Source organism: Gorilla gorilla, chromosome 10 (assembly GCF_029281585.2).
Source record: "Gorilla gorilla gorilla isolate KB3781 chromosome 10, NHGRI_mGorGor1-v2.1_pri, whole genome shotgun sequence".
Lineage (NCBI taxonomy): Eukaryota > Metazoa > Chordata > Mammalia > Primates > Hominidae > Gorilla > Gorilla gorilla.
This window is the reverse complement of record NC_073234.2, coordinates 86,583,822-86,605,767: the sequence shown is the minus strand read 5'-3', so window position 1 is coordinate 86,605,767 and position 21,946 is coordinate 86,583,822. Positions and strand designations below refer to the sequence as shown.

Here is a 21,946-nt window from a genome sequence, read left to right as displayed (position 1 = left end):
GCATTAGGAATAGAAAGATATGTAAAACAAACTCTCTGTCCAAGAGGAGATTATATGAAATGATTACATGTCATTAAGATAGCCATACTAAGAATGTTTACAAAGAAATGCCTTAGTGGACAGAGAACCATGGTAATTTTAGGTCCTACAAATTCTTTCTTGAGAAGAGTTCTATCACAAGATGTGCTGCAATGCTTGCAGACTGTGAACTTTTCTCTCTGCCCTCTTAAACGGTGTCCTGAACTTCCATTTTCCTGCCCATGTGTTTATATGGGTTCCCTGGTATCTTGAGATAAACACTGTTTCCCAATCATGACAGTCTTGGAGGTTCCGATTGGCAGCCACCATCACTGAACACTTTTTGTGTGACAAGTATCGTGCTAGGGGCCTTGCCTGCATTGTTATCATTTCACTCATACTCTGTGAGGTAAACAACATCAGCCCCATTTCTGTAAATGAGGAAACTGAATTTCAGAAAGGGCAAGTCAACTTCTAGAAAGTGGCAGAGGAAGAGCCTCTAACGTAAAGATGCTCGTTTCCAAAGCCAATTCTTTCTACGCCAATTTATGACATTTGCCTTTCTTTTAGAGTCAAATTCTTCCTCTCTTTTCCATTATAGTGCTGTCTTTGGTTACTCTTGAAATATTGATTGTTAGATAAGTCTTTCAGGCTGTGGCTATGTGACAAAAATATAATTGTTAGGAAGTATGCTGTTTCTATGTTTGTGGATGGCAGTGTGTTTTCACAAGAACTAGTTCCAGCCTGCATTCCCCTTTTGTTCTTTCCTTTGTTTTTAAAGCATTTGTGTTTACTAGAATGAGGAGAATATTCCAGGTGGTCAGTAACTGGCTCTAGGTTATAGCCACAGGGTAGGTATTGTGAAATAGCAAAGAGAACTCCAATTTGGTGGTGGAAGAAGCATAGGTCCAAATTTTGAGTCTGTCACTTTCTTGATATGGATCCTTGTCAAAATCATTTACTCTCTAAGCCTCAGTTTTCTTATTTGTAAAATAATTCATGGTGGAACTTTAGATAGGTATCTCTCTATCCCCCATATGCATATGGCCATCTTTGGAATCAGTTTCTACCCAAAACTATCAATAGTGATCCCTTTGGCTGATACGATTATAGAATCACAGAATTGGGAGGAGCAGATAATGTATAATCTTTGGAGACAAATGGACTGAGGTCATTACTAGCTGAAAGATCTGAGGCAAACTGACTTTATTTCCTTGAGCCTCAATTTCTTTAAATGTACAATGAAGGAACTACAGTACTACCTCATAGTAATCATAATATTGAATATTTACTGTGAGCTGGGAGCTGTTCTAAGCACTTTACATGAATTGATTGATTAAATCTCATTACAACCCTATGAGGTCATTACTAATATAAATCCCATTTTGTAGATGGGGAAATTAAGACAGAGAGAGGTTTATGAAGTAGGAGAGTCAGAGGTTTATGAAGTAGGAGAGGTAAGAACCTTGGCAGCCTGGTTTTTGAGCCCAGGTTCTTAATAATTATGCCATAACTCCCACAGAACTCTGTTACATCTTAATTAAGAAAAATAAATGAAGCCCTTAACACAGAGTAGGAGGAGACTCTGGTTGCCCTTCTGTGAAGAATGTTTTAAAAAGTATGACTGACATTCACATGCATTGGAATCACCTAGGGTGGAGAGGGAAGAGGAGTGGATTTGTCTGAAATGCTTATTCTTGGACTTCAATCTGGACTTACTGAATTCTGGGAATTCTACATTTTTTAAAACAAGTTGTCTGGCTGACTTTTTATACACTAAATCTTGAGATATTCTATCCTTAGAATCACTCCAGTTCAGCTTGCTAACAATGCAGAAATCTTTTCATGGCATTGGAGACCAATTATTCCTAGGCTTTATAAAAGTTCCTGGTGACAGTGAACTTCCCCTCTCACAAGGCAGCTTATCCCGTTTTTAAAAACGTTTGGACTATTAGAAACATCTTCCTTGTAACTGAATAAAAGAAAAAAAACCACTTCTCTACTTAGTTTCTCTTCACATGATCAGTTAAGCCTTCTGAGTCACAGAGATTATCAGCATAGGAAGGCACCGGCAAAGCCACCGTGGGAGTGTATGGGACCTGGAGATGAGATATGTTCATGAGCCTGGCATGTGGAACACAGTCTCCAGGGTCAACAGTGACCCATGAAGGAGGTCCTCAAGATGATATCTGTCCCAGCACAGTGACAGGAAGCCTTCGGAAGGATCAAACTCAGAAATCCCAGGCAGGAGGCAGGCAGGTGGCAACATCGTCAGGAAGATGACCAAAGCATGGAGAACAAACAAGAGCTCAGATGCTGAAATGGGAAATGGGGAGATTGGTCACAGGGGCAAGTCCATAAAATTAATGTGAGATCACCAACAATTTCACTTGGCCCCGACACAACTGAGTTGTTGCAACTAAATGTGACATCCAAATGTGTCACAACTAAATCAGGGTTATTTGGGCTTTCCTTTAGTAGGACCAGGATTCATGTCTCCAGATAGTGTGCATTAGAGATGTTTAATGACAATAAAAATGGTAGTCAGATGGTCCTATTCATGGAAATTGCAAGATAGGGAATGGGGCACATTTTCTACATTCAATTATTAAAATATTCAAGGAAAGCCTTTCCTTCTCCAGCCTAAACATTTCAAGTTTTTTCAGCTGTCCAGCATAGGAGCATAGCATTTAGTTTCTGGAGATTCTTCCAATTGGCAGGAGTCATCATCAGATGCTGCAGTTTTTCAGTATCCCTCTTAAATGTGGTACCTAGAGCTGATCACAGGGCACTGATATGGCACAACAATGCTAAGTGCAGCAGGCCCTCTTTCTTGTTCTATGTGTTACACCAAAACTAATAGCCACTTCAAACCACTTTCTAATTAGGCAGACTGCGAATTGTAAATAGCACACTTCAGCTAAGGTAGCCTAAGATCACATTAACCTTTCCAGCAGCCAGTTGTGCACTTGGCTTGTACCAAAATTTCTGTCAGTAAAATCCCTGAAACTTTGTCATATAAAGTAGCACTAAACTGAGACAAAGTTGGCTTGTATTTGTGCAACTGAGTGTTTGAACCTAAGTGCAGGATTTTACATTTGTCTCTGCTAAATTCCATCCTATTAGTTTGGGCCAAATAGTCAAACCTATAGAGATATATTTTAATTCTATTTCTGTCATCTAACATATTTATCTAACCCTTCCATTCTTGTGCCATTTAAAAGTATTACCAACCCTTCTATATCATCATCCAAGTCATTAATAAGAAATATTTAACAGAAATAAGCTTGTTCCATATTCCTAGGATCTTCCTCAAGATGACATTACTGTATTTGTCAATATCGTCTTAGGCACCTACTATATGCCAAATGCCATACTGTGCCCTGGGGATAACAGTATAAACATGGACTAGTTCCTGTTCTCAAGAGATTCACAGCCTAATGAAGAAGACAATAAATTAGTAGACAAATGCAATGCTGTGTGACGAGGGCTGTAATAGAGGGATATACAAGGGATAATGGTAAAATCAGGACTTTGGTAGAATAATCATAGAATGATGAAAATCCATTTGGAGTGAAGCAGACCTAAATAGTTTAGAAACACTTGTCTCATTTACTTCCAATCTTATGAGCCTTTCTTAAAAAAACACTCTTATGCAATACTTAAAAAATTACCACTACAGTGTTTTTATTAACCATTAAGTTGAAGGCCCAGCTCTGGTATGCTGCTGTCAACTCTGCTTTTTTATTGTGCCTGGATGCTCTTACCAGCTAGTTAAAAACAACCACTTATTGCCCTCCTGTGAAGAATATTTTTGACCCTTTTTCTTTTACATAACTTTTCTATGCTTCCCTTATCCCCTCAATTCTGCCCCCATACCGATGATGAAGGACACTTTACTCAGACACAGATGGCAACAATTAGCTGTTTCCATTTCAAATTACAGTTGTATCTGTGTGTGTGTTCTTAAAATGCTAGCGCCTGCAGGGGCCCACCCTACTGTCTTGTTTAGCCTAAGTTGGGTTACGATGCCAAAGCCAGTATAGAATAGTTCTAATCCGGTCTCCCACACAAAACAAAATAGTTAGAAGACTAGGTAGCCTGCTGCGCCTCACACACTCAACACAATCAGGCCCAGAATCTTGCTTCAAGATTCCATGGAAAATATTAGTTATTTTTTATGTACACAAGTCAGTTCTGAATTAGTTTAGACATGGATTTTTTTTTAAACCATAAAATAAGGCTTGGAGAACTACCCAGAAGGAAATTGGGTTAATTCAATATATGCAACTTGGGCTGTTTCTAGTCATTCCATGTATTGAAAGAAAAGAGACTGAATAGTGGTACTGGGGGTGTTAACATCAAGTTAACCTCATCTAGCAGCTCATTTTTAAAAAAAATCCTGTCTTTCTATTTTTGCCTCTAAGTTTTCTCCTCAGGTTTCCATTTATTTTACTAATTTGGCGGTGGGGGCCAGTGTGCATTAAGGGTTTGTTTCTGAAGTTAGATAGACCTGGGTTTGCATTCCACTTCTTTGTAGTTATGTGAACTGGGTGGGTCACAAATTCCCTCTGCCTCATTTTTCTGGACTGTAAAATGGTGACAATCAACAGTTTTTTTATTAGTGGGCCACTGGGAGGATTAAACAGTGTATGAAAAAAACTCTGGATAGCAGAGACCATATAAAGAAACAGCTCGATACACATGATCTGTTTTGTTGTTAATATTAAGATAATGCTTTGAGGATTTGGATGATGATGCTGACCAAAAAAATGAAACTATTGTATTCCCATATATGTAGAATATTTCTTACAATGACTCAGGGATGTTGTTTTCTGAGCTGTTGACATATTGGATCACATGATTTTTATGCTTTTTTGTGGGTGGTGTTGCTGTGCTGTGTATTATACAATGTTTAGCAATGTACCTGGTTTCTGCCTACTAAATGCCAATAGCACCTCTTCTCCTCCCAGTTGTGACAACCAAAAATATTTGCAGAAATTGCCAAATGTCTCTTGGGATGCAAATGGCCCCTAATTGGGAGCCAGGATTTTAGGCAACTAATGAACATAAGACACCTTATTCAGCCCTAGGATCATGTAGTTCCCTTTATCTTTCTTGAGAGCTGTGAAATTGAGTTTAAAGGAATTCGCATGGGTTTGTTGGGCTGGATCCCTATAACATTTAAGTAGAAATGACATTAATGTTTTTGTATTGTGGACAATGTGCCCATCTTAAATGAATGCAATATTCCAGTGGTCTCCTGATATAATTCTGGAGTGAGGAATAACGGTTCATTGTATTTGCATGATATTCCACTTACTACTTTTGATCCAGCACTGAATTTTGCAGGAAGAAGGAAGGAATTTTCATTAACAATAAATGCCATTTTCAATATTCTTAAGGCTCATTAAAGACAAATATTTAACTTGGGAAAATAAATGGCAGAAAAATTGTGTCTACATAAAATATATGTGCTAATTGGCATGAGTGGTTCAAGAGGATTTCTCTGCTCTCCAGACACTTTAGATTTTTCCCAGTTTTTTCCTTGGCAGTGCAGTGTAAAAAGGGATTCCTTGAGCCTTTTGATGACATTTTGTTGGATTATAATACACATTGGGTTTAGATTTGTAATCTGCAAGAATTCCATCTGCATCATTCATTGGAGGCGATGCCACTGATGATGATTCCAAATGGTATAATCTTATTATTTATTTACCTGCTTTATAAGAATAAATTAAACTGAAAGGACAATTTAATCTGATTTGGATAATTTAGTCAATTATTTTATTTCTCAGAATGGCTTGTGTGGGACAAAAAGGGGTCCACATTTTGTATAGAGGCAGTTAATTTTATTTTCTTCCTGAATAAACGTCCAAGATTTGTAAAGAAACCACTATCAAAGGACATTCTTAGCAGGTGAGTGCTAGAGGTAAATAGAATAATAAAATCCACAATTCTTTTAAATCAATTACTTTTTGCCTTCATACCAACCCAAGTTATTCATGTCACTGAATTTAATGAGTTGACTGACGTTGTGCCATTTTCTAGATGCTGTGATTCTTTGAGGGCAGGCTTCTGTGGGAATAAAACATGTTTCTGGTTCAACCTTGGGGGACCAATTAGGGAGATTCAGTTGGGGGCTATTGTCATGGACACTTAAGTGTCAAGGCTTTTGATATCCATTTGTAACCATAACCATACGTTTAAAAATACGGCTATTTTCTTTGGCAGCCATCCTAACCTAATTAGGAACTAATGCAGACTTGTACATTTCTTGTAAACACATCAGCTGACCGTAGGGGTCCGGCCAGGGCTAGAACGTGATTTGAGTTTGATTGAGGGGTTTATCTTTTTCTTCTTTCCTATAATGCACTTTCAGGTCTGGATTATATTCAGCAGAACTGCTTCTTCTTTTATTTCCCAGTTTCAAATTTTAAATTGATTTACTTTCTTGTTCTTACTTTCTTGCTCTTACTCTTTTCTGGCATGGTTATTTTCTCCTTATTTATTTTGTCCTTATTATGATGATGATGACTTTATTGTTGTTACAACTTTATCATTTAACCATTTACCTAAGGCCTAGTCTGATATCTTCCAGGCTGGAAGACACAAGGTTTAATAATGACATCAGAGATGATAATTTTTTTTTCAGTGAATGTGTATTACAAGTTTGATTTAAAAAATAACCTTTTTTTGAGAGGAGGGCTGCTTTATTTTCTGCACAGTTCTAGTGGTAGCCTGTAATTCAGATGAGCACACAGAATAAGGTGAAAGCCATAGTGAAATGGGTGCTTGCAAGTGGTCGTACAGTTTTACCAGAGATGAGTTGCAGAGGACCATGAAGTTTAGATTTTGCATGTCAACCATGGTAAGGGTATATCAACTTGGGCTCTAAAAATAGTAATGTTAATAGCTACTTTTAACTGTCTACTATGTGCCATGTTCTCTGCTAAGTACTTGACATGTTCTCATATAATTTTCACAACAGTCTTATAGAGATGAAAATTGTCATCACCATTTTGAGATGAAACTAAGTGTGTTTTCATATGATCACACAGATAGTCTGATTCCAAAGCTTATTTCATAAACCACCACATTTTGTCTTTCCATTAATTTGAATGTCTTTTTATTATCCTCTATAAAAAAGTATGAAAATTATATTAAATAAGATAGATATAAACAAACATTTTCTCTGGTAACTATCTACTTTGGCTAAGGAAAATCTTGTTGAGTACTGGTGTTTTCTATGCCTCATATTACTCCATGGGTGTACAAACAGCTTGTAGTAAACAATAATGGGTCAATGTGGCTTTTCTTTTAAGTATTGTTCCATTTTATCCATTAAACTTCTACTTTCAAACTATTTTTATACCATTTTTGGAAATAGAAATTCTGTTTGGCACAGAGATGAGCATACATGCAAATAATACATTTCCCTATGGCCTTTAGTTTTGAGAGTGGATTTTCAGCTAATGGGAAGTGATAAATTAAGTAATGGGGCTAGAATGAGAACACAGTTAATGAACTTCAAATGGTGAATCAGATGGTGTTGCTGTTGGCTAAATGATTCTTCAGGTTTTGACTTTTAAGATAAAAATGTTTTATGACTGAATAGAGACTTGACATGAAAGTAATAAATAAAGTCAAAATTAGAGTTTTTGGGGGGCAGTCAAGTGGTGAGATTTACATGATGAGAATCTTTGGTACAGATAATGAAAAATCTAGTCTTGAATGCTGCCTGTGTGGCTCAGTAATGCTTGTATGAGGGACAGGTTGTTGCAAAGAGAAAGCAAGAGAGCAGAAAAAGTGTTAAGAGAAGAGAGCAGAAAAAGAGAAGATGGAAAGAGGAATGCAGGCCTGGAAGGAAGTAAGACTGATTAGATAAAAGGAGACCAATTGAAGAAAGCCATCTTCATGGTGGGAATAACTAACTGTTGTCTCAGGCAAACGTGAATGCCATAGTTTAATTTCTCTAAACACTGGTGTGGTAGAATGTATTCAGACATTAATGAATAATGTCTTAGTCCATTTGTGTTACTGTAACAAAATAATCACACGCTGGGTAATTTATAAATAATAAAAATTTATTCCTCATGGTTCTGCTAGCTAGGAAGTCCAAGATTAAGGTGCTAACAATATTGGTGTCTGGTGAAGACTTCTCTCTGCTTCCAAATGGCACCATGTTGCTGCTCCTCTGGAGGAGAGGAACATTTTGTCCTCACATAGCAGAAGCAATGGAAGGGCAGAAGGGGAAAAAATGCTATGTCCTCAAATGGCAGAAGAGTGGAAGAGCCAAAAGGACCTGAGCTAGTTCACTCCAGTCCTTTAATTTTTTATATATATATTTTTTATTTCAATAGCTTCCGGGGTACAAGTGATTTCTGGTTACATGGGTGCATTGTGTAATGATGAAGTCTGAGATTTTACTGCACCCATCACCTGAGTAGTGTACATTTTACCCAATATGTAGTTGTTTGTCTGTCACTCCCCTCCCACCTTCTCCTCTTCTGAGTCTCCAGTGTCCATTATGCCACTCTATGCCTTTGCATACTTATAGCTTAGTTCCCACTTGTCAGTGAGAACATACAGTATTTGGTTTTCCCTTCCTTCCTTCACTGAGAATAATGGCCTCCAGCTGTGTGTTCAACTGTCAGTCTCTCCAATTTTGAGGGCAGCTGTTTGCCCTATGACTCCCACGTCTCCGATGAATCTGTGAAGATTTGTGATATTTTAGTTTGTTTAGCTTTTTAGTTGTTAGGACAGAGGGCTGACTTCCAGCTTCTTACATAGCAAATGGAAAATCTGCCCCTTGGTTTTTACACATCATGATATATCTTGGAGATCTTCTATATCAAAACACTGAGGCTTTCTTAGTTTTTTTCTATAATGGCATATTAATCCTTTGGTGATATACACTTGATATGATTTGGCTCTGTGTCCCCACTCAAATCTCACCATGAATTGTAATAATCCCCATGTGTCATGGGAGGGACTCGGTGGGCAGTAATTGAGTCATGGGGGCAGGTTTTTCCCATGCTGTTCTCATGATAGTGAGTCCATCAAACCTCTTTCCTTTATAAATTACCAAGTTTGGGGTATGTCTTTGTTAGCAGCATAAGAATGGACTAGTACAGTAAATTGGTACCAGTAGAATGGGATGCTGCTGTAGAGATACCCAAAAATGTGGAATTGGCTTTGGAACTGGGTAATAGGCAGGGGTTGGAACAGTTTGGAGGGCTCAGAAGATGATAGGAAAATGTGGGAAAGGTTGGAACTTCTTAGATACTTGGAGAGCTCAGAAGACAGAAAGATGTGAAAAAAGTTTGAAACTTCCTAGAGACTTGTTGAATGTTTTTGACCAAAATGCTGATAGTGATATGGACAATGAACTTCAGTTCGAGGCAGTCTCAGATGGAGATGATGAATGTGTTGGGAACTGGAGCAAAGGTGACTCTTGTTATGGCTTTAGCAAAGAGACTGGTGGCATTTTGCCCTTGCCCTAGAGATCTATGGAACTTTGAAATTGAGAGAGATGATTTAGGGTATCTGGTGGAAGAAATTTCTAAGCAGCAAAGCATTCAAGAAGTGACTTGAGTGGTGTTAAAAGCATTTAGTTTTATGTACTCACAAAGATACGGTTTGGAATTGGAACTTATGTTTAAAAGGGAAGAAAGAATAAAAGTTTGGAAAATTTGCAGCCTGATGATGTGATAGAAAAGAAAAACCCATTTTTCTGAGGAAAAAAATCAAGCCAGCTGCAGAAATTAGCATAAGTAATGAGGAACAAAATGTTAATTTCCAAGACAAGAAAATGTCTTCAAAGCATGTCAGAGATCTTTGCAGCAGCCCCTCCCATTGCAGGCCCAGAGGCCTAGGAGGAAAAAATGGTTTAGTGGGCCAGGCCTGGGGTCCCTCTGGTTGGTGCAGCCTAAGGACTTGGTTCCCTGCATCCCATTTCAACTGTGGCTAAAAGGGGTCAAGGTATAGCTCAGACTGTGGCTTCAGAGGGTGCAAGTCCTCAGCCTTGGTAGCTTCCACATGGTGTTGATCTTGTGGGTGCACAGAAGTCAAGAATAGAGGTTTGGGAACCTCTGCCTAGATTTCAGAAGATGTATGGAAACTCCTGGATGTCCAGGCAGAAGTTTGCTGCAGGAGCGGGGTTCTCATTGAGAACCTCTGCTAGGGCAGTGCAGAAGGGAAATGTAAGGTTGGAACCCCCAAATAGACTCCCAACTGAGGCACTGCCTAGTGGAGTTGTGAGAAGAGGACTACTATCGTACAGACCTAAGAATTGTAGATCCACTAACAGCTTGCATCATGCACCTGGAAAAGCCACAGATACTCAATGCCAACCCATGAAAGCAGCCAGGAGGGAGGTTGTACACTGAAAAACCACAGGAATGGAGCTACCCAAGACCATGGGAACCCAACTCTTACATCAGTGTGACCTGGATATGAGACATGGAGTCAAAGGAGATCATTTTGGAGTTTAAGATTTGGGTGCCTCGCTGGATTTCAGACTTGCATGGGGCCTGTAGTCACTTCATTTTGACTAATTTCTCTCATTTGGAACAGGTGTATTTACCCAATGCTTGTACCCCCATTTTATCTAGGAAGTAACTAACTTGCTTTTGATTTTATAGTAGGTAAAGGTAGAAGGGACTTGCCTTGTCTCAGATGATGCTTTGGACTGTGGACTTTTGAGTTAATGCTGAAATGAGTTAACACTTTGGGGGACTGTTGGGAAGGCACGATTGGTTTTGAAATGTGAGGGCATGAGATTTGGGAGGGACCAGGGTCAGAGAGATATGATTTGGCTCTGTGTTCCCACCCAAATATTACCTTGAATTGTGAGAATCCCCACGTGTTGTGGGAGGGACCCAGTGGGAGATAATTGAATCATGGGGGCAGGTTTTTCCCATATTGTTCTCATTATAGTAAATAAGTCTCCTTGAAGGTACGCCCACTGTCGCCACTATTATTCAGCATAGTACTGGAAGTCCTAGCTAGAGCAATCAGACAAAAGAAAGATATAAAGTACATTCAAATTGAAAAAGAAGAAGTCAGATTATCCTTATTTGCAGATGATATGATCTTATATTAGGAAAAACCTAAAGAATCCACCAAAAAATATATTAAAACTGATAAATTCAGTAAAGTTGCAGGATACAAAATCAATGTACAAGAATCAGTTGCATTTCTTTCTGTATGCCAGTAGTGAACAATGTGGAAAAAAAATAAATAAGTAATCCCATTTACAATAGCCAACCAAGAAATTAAATACCTAGAAATTAACTTAACCAAGAAGTGAAAGATCTCTTTAATGAAAACTATCAAACACTGATGAAAGAAATCAAAGACTTCACCAAAAAATGAAAAGATATTTCATATTCATGGATTGGAAGAATCAATATTGCTAAAATGTTTAAAGTACCCAAAGCAATCCATAGATTCAATGCAATCCCTATCAAAATACCAACACAATTTTTCACAGAAATACAAAAAGAATTCCAAAATCCATATGGAACCACAAAAGACCCAGAATAGCCAAAGCTATCCTAAGCAAAAAGAATAAAATTGGAAGAATCACATTACCTGACTTCTCATTATACTACAGAAGTATTAGTATCCAAAATAGCCTGCTACTGGAATAAAAACAGACACATGGACCAATGGAACAGAATAGAGAACCCAGAAACAAATCGGTGTGTTTCTGTATACTTACTATTACTAGTGAGTTTCTTACCTTCAGGTGATTATTTATCATATCGTAAACATGCTTTCCTTTCATATTGAACACAGTCAAAGAAATAAAATAATCTCTTTAGCCCCAAAGAAATGCAGATTTCTGAATTGCCTGACAAAAATTTAAAATAATAGTCTTAAGAAAGCTCAATGAGTTACAGAACACAGACAGATAACTAAGTTAATTCAGTAAAGTGAAATATGAACAAAATCAGAATATCAACAAGTAGAAATTATAAAAAAGGCCTAAAACAAATTATATCTAAAGAATATGATAAAAGAACAGAAAAATGTAGTAGTGGGCTTCAACAGTAGACTTAAGCAAAAGAGAGTCAATAAACTTGACAACCAGTCATTTTAAAGTATCTAGTTATAATAGCACAAGGAAAAAAAGAATGAAAAAGAGTGAAGGGAGTCTATGGGATTTATGGAACACCATCAAGTGAACCAACATTTGTTATGGGAGTCCCAAAAGAAAGAAAGAGAAAAAAAGGCAGAAAAAAAGTTAACAAAATAATGGCCCAAAACTTTCCAAATCTGGTCAGAAAAATGGACATTCAGATTAAGGAAGCCTAAAGGACAAATATAGAATACTATAATATGGTAATGGTGGTGAGTAAATCACTTTTAATTATAGCTTAAAATTAAAAGACGAAAGTACTGGGAATAACTATAACTACAAAAACTTGTCAATAAATATACAATATTAGAAAGTGTAAATTGTGACATCAATAAGAGTGAATGTGTGTGAGAGGTAAAATTGTAAAGCTTTTGTAGGTGATCAAAGTCAAGTTGTTATCAGCTTAAAATATATTGTTATAACTATTAATATAACATGTTTTATGTAAGCATCATGGAAACCACAAATACCTATGGAAGACAGACAAAAGAAAATGAGAAAGGAATCAAAGCATATTGCTACAAAAAGATCAACAAATTACAAAGATATACAACAAAAGAGGAAAAGAGGGACAAAAGAAATACAAGAAAGACAGAAAAAATTTGGAAAAAATGGCAATAGTAAGTTTAACTCCATCAATAATTACTTTAAGGCCAGGAGCGGTGGCTCACGCCTGTAATCCTGGCTGGCACTTTGGGAGGCCGAGGCGGGCGGATCACTTGAGGTCAGGAGTTCAAGACCAGCCTGGCCAACATGATGAAACTCCATCTCTACTAAAAATACAAAAAGTAGCCAGGTGTGGTGGCACATGCCTGTAATCCCAGCTACTCAGGAGGCTGACACAGGAGAGTGGCTTGAACCTAGAAGGTGGAGGTTGCAGTGAGCTGAGTTTGTGCCACTGCACTCCAGCCTGGGTGACAGAGTGAGGCTTTGTCTCCAAAAAAAAAAAAGAAAAAAATTACTTTAAATGTAAGTGGATTAAACCATCATTCAAAAGATATAAAGTAGCTGAATGGATAAATAAAAACAACATCAAACTATATGCTGTTTACAAGAGACTCACTTTAGATTTAAGAACACACTGTAAGTGTGTTCTTAAATATTCCATGCAAATGGTGACCAAAAGAGAGCAGAGGTGGCAAGATTCATATCAGACAAAATTGACTTGAAGGCAAAACTGTCACAAAAGACAAATAAGGTCATTACACAATAGTAATGGTCAATTCACCAGAAAGATATAATAATTATAAATGTATATGCACCTCAAATATTAGAGCACCCAAATATATGAAGCAACACTGACATATCTGAAGGGAGAAATAGACCACATTAAAATACTAGTAAAATACTTCAATACACCACTTTCAATAATGAGTAGAACAGAAACTTAGTAGGGAAACAATGGACTTGAACAATGTACCAAAACTATGGAGTGCAGCAAAAGAGAGCCATTCATAGTGATAAACGCATATGTTAAAAAAGGAGAAAGATCTTAAACAATCTAGCTTTATTCCTCAATGAACTAGAAAAAGAAGAACAAAGTAAGGGAGGAAATAATAAATATTAGAATTTGAAATTGAGACTATAAATACAATGGAAAAAATCAATAAAACCAAGCGTTGGTTTTTTTTTTTAAATATCAACAAAATTTAAAAACCATTAGCTAGACTATCTGAAATAAAAATAGTGAAGATTCAAATAAATAAAATCAGAAATTAGAGACGAGATATTACAACTGATGCCAGAGAAATAAAAGATTATCAAAGAATACTATGAACAATTATGCACCAACAAATTGGATGACCGGAAGAATTCCTAAAAATATACTATCTACCAAGAGTAAATTACGAATAGAAAAAGTGAATTGACCAATAATTAATAAGGAGACTGATTCAGTAATAAACGCTCAACAAAGAACAGCTCAGGACCAGTTGGATTCACTGGTGACTTCTATCAAACATTTAAAAAAGATTAACACCAATTCTTCTTAAACTTTTCCAAAAAGTCAAGAAAAGGAAATGCTTCCATACTCATTTTATGAAGCCAATATTACTTTGATACCAAAGCCAGGCAAAGATATTACAGGAAAAGAAAGCTACAAGTCAAGATCCCTCATGACATAGATGTAAAAATCCTCAATAAAGTGTAAGAAAACCAAATTCAACAGCACATTAAAAGGATCATACACCATGTCCAAGTGGGATTTATCCCTGGGATGTAAGGATAGTTCAACGTATGCTAATCAATTAATATGACATACCACATCAACAGAATGAAGCATAAAAAAACTGCATGATAATCTCAGTAGATGTAGAAAAAGCATTTGAAAAAAAAACAGTGCCCTTTCATAATAAAAACTCTGAACAAACTAGGTGTAGAAGGAATTTATCTCAACACAACTAAAATTATATATGACAAACTCACCACTAACATCACACTCAAAAGGGAAAAACCAAAAGCTTTTATTCTAAGATCATGAACAAGGCAAGGATGGCCACTCTTGCCACTTCTATTTAATATACTATTGGAAATCCTAGGGAGAGCAATTAGGCAAGAAAAAGAAACAAAAGAGAGCCAATTTGGTAAGGAAGGAGTAATGTTTTCTCTATTTTCAGATGGCATGATGTTAAATGTAGATATCAAGACTTTGAGAAAAAATACTGTTAGAACACATAACAAATTTCCATTTACAAAAATATTGAAAAGAATAAAATATTTAGGAGTGAATTTAACCAAGGAGGTAAAAAACTTGTACACTGAAAAGTGTATAATTTTGATAAAAAATTTTAAATAGACACAAATAAATTAAAAAATGTCTCCGGTTCGTGGATTGGAAGGCTTAATATTGTTAAAAATGTCCTTAATACCCAAAGCAATCTATAGATTCATTAACATTCCTATCAGAATCCCAATGGCATTTTTTACGGAATTGCAAAAACAATCCTAAAATTCAGATGATACCACAAAAGGCCATGAATAGACAAAGCAATCTTGAGCAAGAAGAACAAAGCTGAAGGTATCACACTTCCCAATTTCAAATATTACAAAGCTATACAAATTATATTATGTATAGTATTAGCATAAAAACATATAGACCAATGGTCTATATATACTATACTATAGAGCTCAGAAATAAACTCATTCATAAACAGCCAGTTGATTTTCAACAAAGATGCTAAGAATAGACAATGTAGAAAGGAGTCTTTTCAACAAATGGTGCAGGGAAAACTGGATATCCACATACAGAAGAATGAAGTTAGCCTTATCTTACATCATACACAAAAGTACACCCAAAATACATTGAAGATTTAAGTGTAAGACCTTAAACTGTAAAACTGGAAGAAGACATAGGGTAAAATCTTCATGACATAGGTTTAAGCAATGATTTCTTGCATATAACACCAAATCAGAAACAACAAAAGCAAGAATAGGCAAGTGTGATTATATCAAACTAAAAACTACACGGAAAAGGAAGCAATCAACAAAATGAAAATGCAATCTACAGAATGGAAAAATATTTACAAAACATGTATCTTGAAAGGGGTTAATATCCAAAATATATAAGGGGCTTTTATAACTCAATATAAAATAAACTAATAACCTAATTAAAAATGAGCAAAAGACTCAAATACGTATTTCTCCAAAGATTACATACAAATGGCCAATAGGTATATGAAAAGATGCCCAACCTCACTAATCATCATGGAAATGCAAATCAGAACTACAATATTATCTCACACCTGTCAGGATGACTGTTTTATATAAAAAGAGCTAACAAGGGTTGGTGAGAATGTGGAGAAATGGAAACCTTTGAATACTGTTGATGGGAATGTAAAATGGTGCAGCTGCTATGGAAAATAGTATGGAGGTTCCTCAAAAAATTAAAAATAGAACCACCATATGATCCAAAAATCTCATTTCTGGGTATATGTCCAAAGTAATTAAAATCTGGATCTTGAAGAGATAGCATACTCATGTTCTTTGCAAGACTATTCACAATAGCCACAATACAGAAACAACCTAAATGTCTACTGATGGATGAATGGATAAAGAAAATGTGCTGACTACATGTAATACAATGGAATACTATTCAGCCTTAAAAAATAAGGAAATCCTGCAATATGCAACAGCATGGATGACTCTGGAGGACGTTGGGCTAAGTAAAATAAGTTGGTCACAGAAGGACAAATACTGCATGACTTTACTTATATGAGGTATCTAAAATAGACTCATAGAAAAAGAGAGTTGAATGGTGGTTGGCAGGGGTCAGGGTAAGGGAAAATTGAGAGTTGCTGTTCAATAGGTATACTGTTTCAATTATACAAGAGGAACAAGTTCTAGAGATCTGTACAACATTGGGCATATAGTTAACAATACTGTAGTGTGCACTTACAATTTAAGAAGGTAGATCTCGTGTAAAGTGTTCTTACATGAGTTGGATTGTAGATGATTCCCTAGGTTCCTTCCAGCAGTAGCCAGTGGCCTCTCCCCACAGCTGTCTGGGGCCTAATGAAGCCCACCCCTACATTCCTGCACCTTCTGAGGGTTTTTGTCCACGTGGTGGAGGTCATGGAGTGGGCCAACCTGCACCAGGGCCAAGGTGGGAAATGTGCCATGCTGGCAATTCAATAAGTGAATGGGTTACGGTCCCAAGGCAGGGGTACCTGGGCCAAGTGGGGCTCGCAGATGTCAAAGGAGGAGACCAGTTCAGGCAGTGCCAGGCAGTCCTGACAGAGGGCAGCCATGAACAATTAGCCAGGGACTTGGACAATCATCAGGAAGTGCCTTTATATTAGTGAATGCTTACTGTATGCAAGGCCCTTCATGTCTCTGGATCCCAGTTTGTTTTAACACTATAAAAGAAAAAATACATACATACATAAATGGATATATAAAGATGCATATGTTTTCAGTTTTTAGGGAATGAAAGGCTAGGTAAGGCATAAAATATCTGAAGATAAGAGAATAAAACTAGTGACATATGAGGGGCAACTCAAGAAGAGTTTATTTTTAAAGATTATTTGCAAGGGATAATGCAGGAACCAGGAGCTAATAATAGCAACTCAATAGTTTACCACTCATAAGCACAAAGAACTGAGGCAGAGAGTAGTTACTGGAACTAGAAGAAACCAGAATATAGAAAGATTTATGTTGAATTGTTTTGAAAAGAGCAATTTTTTTTTGGTGAAGGAATCTGCCAAGTCAAGACAGCCTACCAGAAGGAAGACAAGGGAATAAATACCATAACCTCCCTCTCCTCTTTTCCTCTGATTTCATGGGAGCTTACCATTGGCTGAATCCAACCAGGGCCCAGAAGGTGTGAAAGTCCTGTTGATGCAGTTGATTCAGGTTAGCCTCCCAAGGCACAGAGCAGGGTGCAGAGTATGGCAAGTAGAATGGAAGATACCCAGTATATGTATTATGTACAGCTACAACTTTCTTTTCAAGAGATTTCCTTTTGATCTAGTGGAGAAAAGTATTCCTAAAAGACAGACATGAGAAGAGAGACATAGGTTATTTATCTGAATGGAAATGTGTGTATGTGTGTGATTATCTATCTATCTATATCTATCTATCTATCTATCTATCTATCTATCTATCTATCTATCTATCTATCTATCTATGGCATTACCATCTAGTCTGAAACTACTTAATGATTTCTTCATTTTAGAAGTTTTCAGGTTTGTGGAGAGAGAACAGTAATGTACTATCACACAACCTAAAAAATAAAATATGAAAAACAGATTGATTCCCTTAGATATTCTCCGCATTCATATATCCTTCCTCCTGTGCAGAGGTAGCCAGCATTTGGAATCGGGTGGTTATCATTCTCATTCATGTCTTTAGGATGTTACTACATATCTTTCCCTACTAAGAAAATGTATAGAATTATTTTGCATATCTTAAAACTTTATGTAAATGGTATCACACTGCATGTAGTATTTTGCAACTTGATTTTTTTTCACTCAACATTTTTACTTTTTTGAGGATCTGCTAAGGTTGATACATTTAGCTCTTTCTTTTCCATTCACTTTTATTCTGTAGTATTCTATGATTTAATGATGCAAGTCTACTTACTGTTTATTTAACATTAGAATCCTGTGATTTTCAGAGGGAAACAACAGACACTGGGGCCTACTTGAGGGTGGAGGGTGAAAGGGAGAGGATCAGAAAAAATACCTATTGGATTCTATGCTTAGTACCTGGGTGATGAAATAATCTGTACACCAAACCCCCATGACATGTGTTTGCCTATATAATAAGCCTGCACATGTACCCCTGAACAAAAAATAACAATTAAAGGAGAAAAAAAAATCCCATGATTTTAAAAATTGGGATTTTTATTGCATCCATTCTTTCTTTATATTAGTTCATTTCCTTATCAAGTTATATTCTTCAGTAGTGGAGATTAGAGAATCTCAGTTATTTTCTTTTTAAAATTACGTCGGAATAGAAGAAGCCCTAGGTAAATTTTAACTTCCACTATCCTTATCTTCACTTCGTACCGCAAATGGGTTAACCTAGTGCCTGGAAGGGAACCTGGCGCAGTGTAAGTGCTAAAGAAGTGTCATCACATAGGCACGAAGACACTAGGGTTAGGAGTACAGACTGTGCAGCCTGACAATCTGGGTTTGAATTTCAACTCTGCTGCTCACCAACTGTGTGACTTTGAGGAAATTACTCAGCCTTTTTGTACCTCAATTCCCTCCTTTATAAAATCGGGTTTAATAACAATCTGTATATCATAGATATTGAATATATATATATATGATATCTCATAGAGTTGTTTTGAGGATTAAATTAATAAGTGAATACAGTAGATGCAAAGAACATAGAACATACCCAGCAAGTAGTAAGTGGTTGCTATTATTTCAGGTCCAGTGTGCTTGTTGCTCCAGACCTCATGCCTTCTGGACCCAGACATCTCTGCAATCTCGGAACTGGAATACACCACTTCTTGTTAAGGTACTAGCAAGTTGGTAAGTAACTCCTGTCAGTGGTATTTCTTTGAAACACTCATGCTGAATACCCCTGAAATATTGAATGTCCTTCTCCCACCACACCCCGCACTGAGGGTAAGCACACCTTGCTGGCATGGCTTCAGGGGCACTATACTTCTATTTCCAATTGTGGCTAGAATATCTGCATCTCTCCACCATCTCTTGTAAGGACAAAACAAATTTTCAAATACATGTTGTTTTTCTTTTTCCATGAGTCTACACTTTCATTGAAAAGGCTGCTAGGAGCTGAATTAGTGACATGACTTGAATTTTTTTAAAGTTTCGTTTTTTTCCTTTCAGCTTGAGGCTTCTTACTCATACAATCTATATTTCCTCTAACTGGAGGTGGGGGTGGGAATCTGTCCTTTGAGCATTGTTTGGTTGGAAAGCTAGTCTTTCTCACTTCATTGAGCTTTCACCAGCGAAAAGGCCAGGAGGGTCTCCTTTGTAATTGGAGCAGTTGCCTCTCCAGTTTATGCTCTCTGCTCTTGTGTCTGCTGTCCCAAGAGCCCCTCCACCTCCCTCCCCCACTTTTTTTTTTTTTTTTTTTTTTTTTTGCAGTGAGCACCATTGATCTGCTGCCATCCTCACTGTCTGGATCTCTGGACCCCTAATAGCCCTCCGGACCTCTGCTCCCCTCCACCCAGGCTCAAACTCAGGCTCGAACCCAGGCTGGACCCAGTGGTCAGACTCAGTCCCTGGAAGGCTGGCTTCCTTTTATGCTCACTCTGCCCACTTGGCCAGGCTTTGCCTCCTCTTGGGCAGTTTTTCTTTCAATATTCCACTGTTTCTTCCTCCAATCTGGTCTCTTTTAGGGAATCCTAGTCCCACAGAATCAGCACACATGCAAACCTAAGTTGCTGGACAGGTTTAAATTATTTTCCACAGTGCTCCTGAGCCTCAAATAGATCAGGGTCTCAGGACATTCCATGTCAGGGAACAGTTTGGACCACTCAGAAACACAGGAAACTTCTAGGGGGTGGCGTGGCCTGACTCTTGAAGTCATCCTAAAGGATGCCTAACTTGAAGCCAGCCTAGAATATGCTACCCCACCCAAGTTAATAGCAGTTGCTTGAGTTTCTATGTGGGAGTGGCAGTCACTTTGAAAGCAGAAAGCCCAGAAACTGTAAAACTTAAAAACTGACAATTATTTGCATATTCAGATATAAATGTTTCCTGTGAAACCACCATGAACGAAATATATCAGTGATGAAAATTTTAAGAATCACTGTTATATAAAAATGCTGTTCTGTCTCTAAGTCTTGAAAATAATGTTGCAGTCCTTATGATTTATAAATATCTAAAAAGACCAACTGAACACTGTTCCTTTCATAATGTTGCATATTAACAAAGTGCAGTTATCTTTCAGTATCCAGGGGGGATTGCTTTCAGTTCCCTCCTCAGATACCAAAACCTGAGGATGCTCAAGTTCCTGATGTAAAATGGCCTAGCATTTGCATACAACCTATGCACATTCTCTTGTATAATCCAAATCATCTCTAGATTATTTATAATATCTAATACAATGCAAATGCTGTGTAAGTAGTTATTACAATTTACTGTTCAGAAAATAACAACAAGAAGAAAGTCTGTACCTGTTCAGGACAAGTGCAACTTTTTGGAATATTTGCGATCTATGGTTGGTTGATACATGGATGCAGAACCTGTAGATACAAAGGACTAATTGTATTCTTTTGTGCCACAAGCATTATTGAGACTAGTAGTGATTATTGCCAGGCATGTTCTGTGAACTAGGATTTAATGATGGACGTGACAAGGAAGCTCCTTGCTGTTATGGAGTTCAAGTTCTGGTAGTTTTAGGATTTGAGTAGATTACATTTTAGGGGATTTGGACACCTAATCATTTCACATCTATAAAAGGGAAATCTTCCTAGTGTGAAAGAATATATTATCAAGGACAACTGTCTATTTGAGGACAAAGGGCAAAAAGAATGTTCAGAATCGAATGGGAAAGTCAGGTGTGGGTATAGCTAAAATATAATATAGAAAATACTATGATAATATATGATAGCATGTAAGCAAAATACAGCTTAGAATAATGGGCATTAATCAGATTTCATGAGAAGCATTAACAACAAGCTAATAAATAGTTCAGAAAAAGACACAACACAGGCTAGATCAAACTAGAGACTTTCAGGGCTGAGAATCAAGGAGACTCTAGGAGGTAATTGCGGAAGAGTTCATGACCTCTGAAATGTAGGAGAGAAATCTCGGATACCACATGATACGGTATGGCCTTCCTTCCTGTAGATCAGAGATAAAGCAGGCTGTCTCAGGGTCAATATATCTGGAGAGAGGCATTTCTAAAATAATAAAATAGCCAGGAGCCCTGGCTTATAGCTTGAGAAGCTTTGCTTTTTTGTTGGGCTTTGCTTCATTGCAAAACAGAAAGAACAAGTGATTAAAGTAATTCAAATTCCGACTGAAAGTAATCATTAATAATGACAGAAATATCTTGTAATTCAAGGTTTTTTAGATAAACATTATTCAATAATTGGTAGGATTTGGAAGGATAATATAGGGTTCCTTTTCCAATTGCCAATCAAGAAAAGTATTTAGTCAAGTTGAATGAGATTATAATAGGGCAGCTAAACTCTATTCAGCTCAAGAATAAGCTCAATTTAGTTGCAAAATTACCATATCATTTGTATATAAAGATGAAACTATTGAACCACCATAAGGAGGAAATATCTTTTGAGAGTTCCCCTAATTGCCCCGTCAAAAGTGAGATAATTAGGTTAATGCCCTGCTCTCACTC

General features: G+C 37.1%; 1 protein-coding gene across 4 annotated transcripts in view; it reads left to right on the top strand.

The window, feature by feature from the left end:
* Positions 1-21,946, top strand: part of TSPAN8 (tetraspanin 8) — a 254,116-nt gene that overhangs the window by 75,993 nt on the left and 156,177 nt on the right. For 2 of the 4 annotated variants that reach the window (XM_055358044.2, XM_055358046.2), the window contains exon 2: positions 19,043-19,132. The gene's annotated coding sequence lies outside the window, so the exon portion shown is untranslated. Of the gene's footprint in view, positions 1-19,042; positions 19,147-21,946 lie in introns of all 4 variants that reach the window. The other 2 variants (XM_055358042.2, XM_055358045.2) reach the window with 1 other exon arrangement.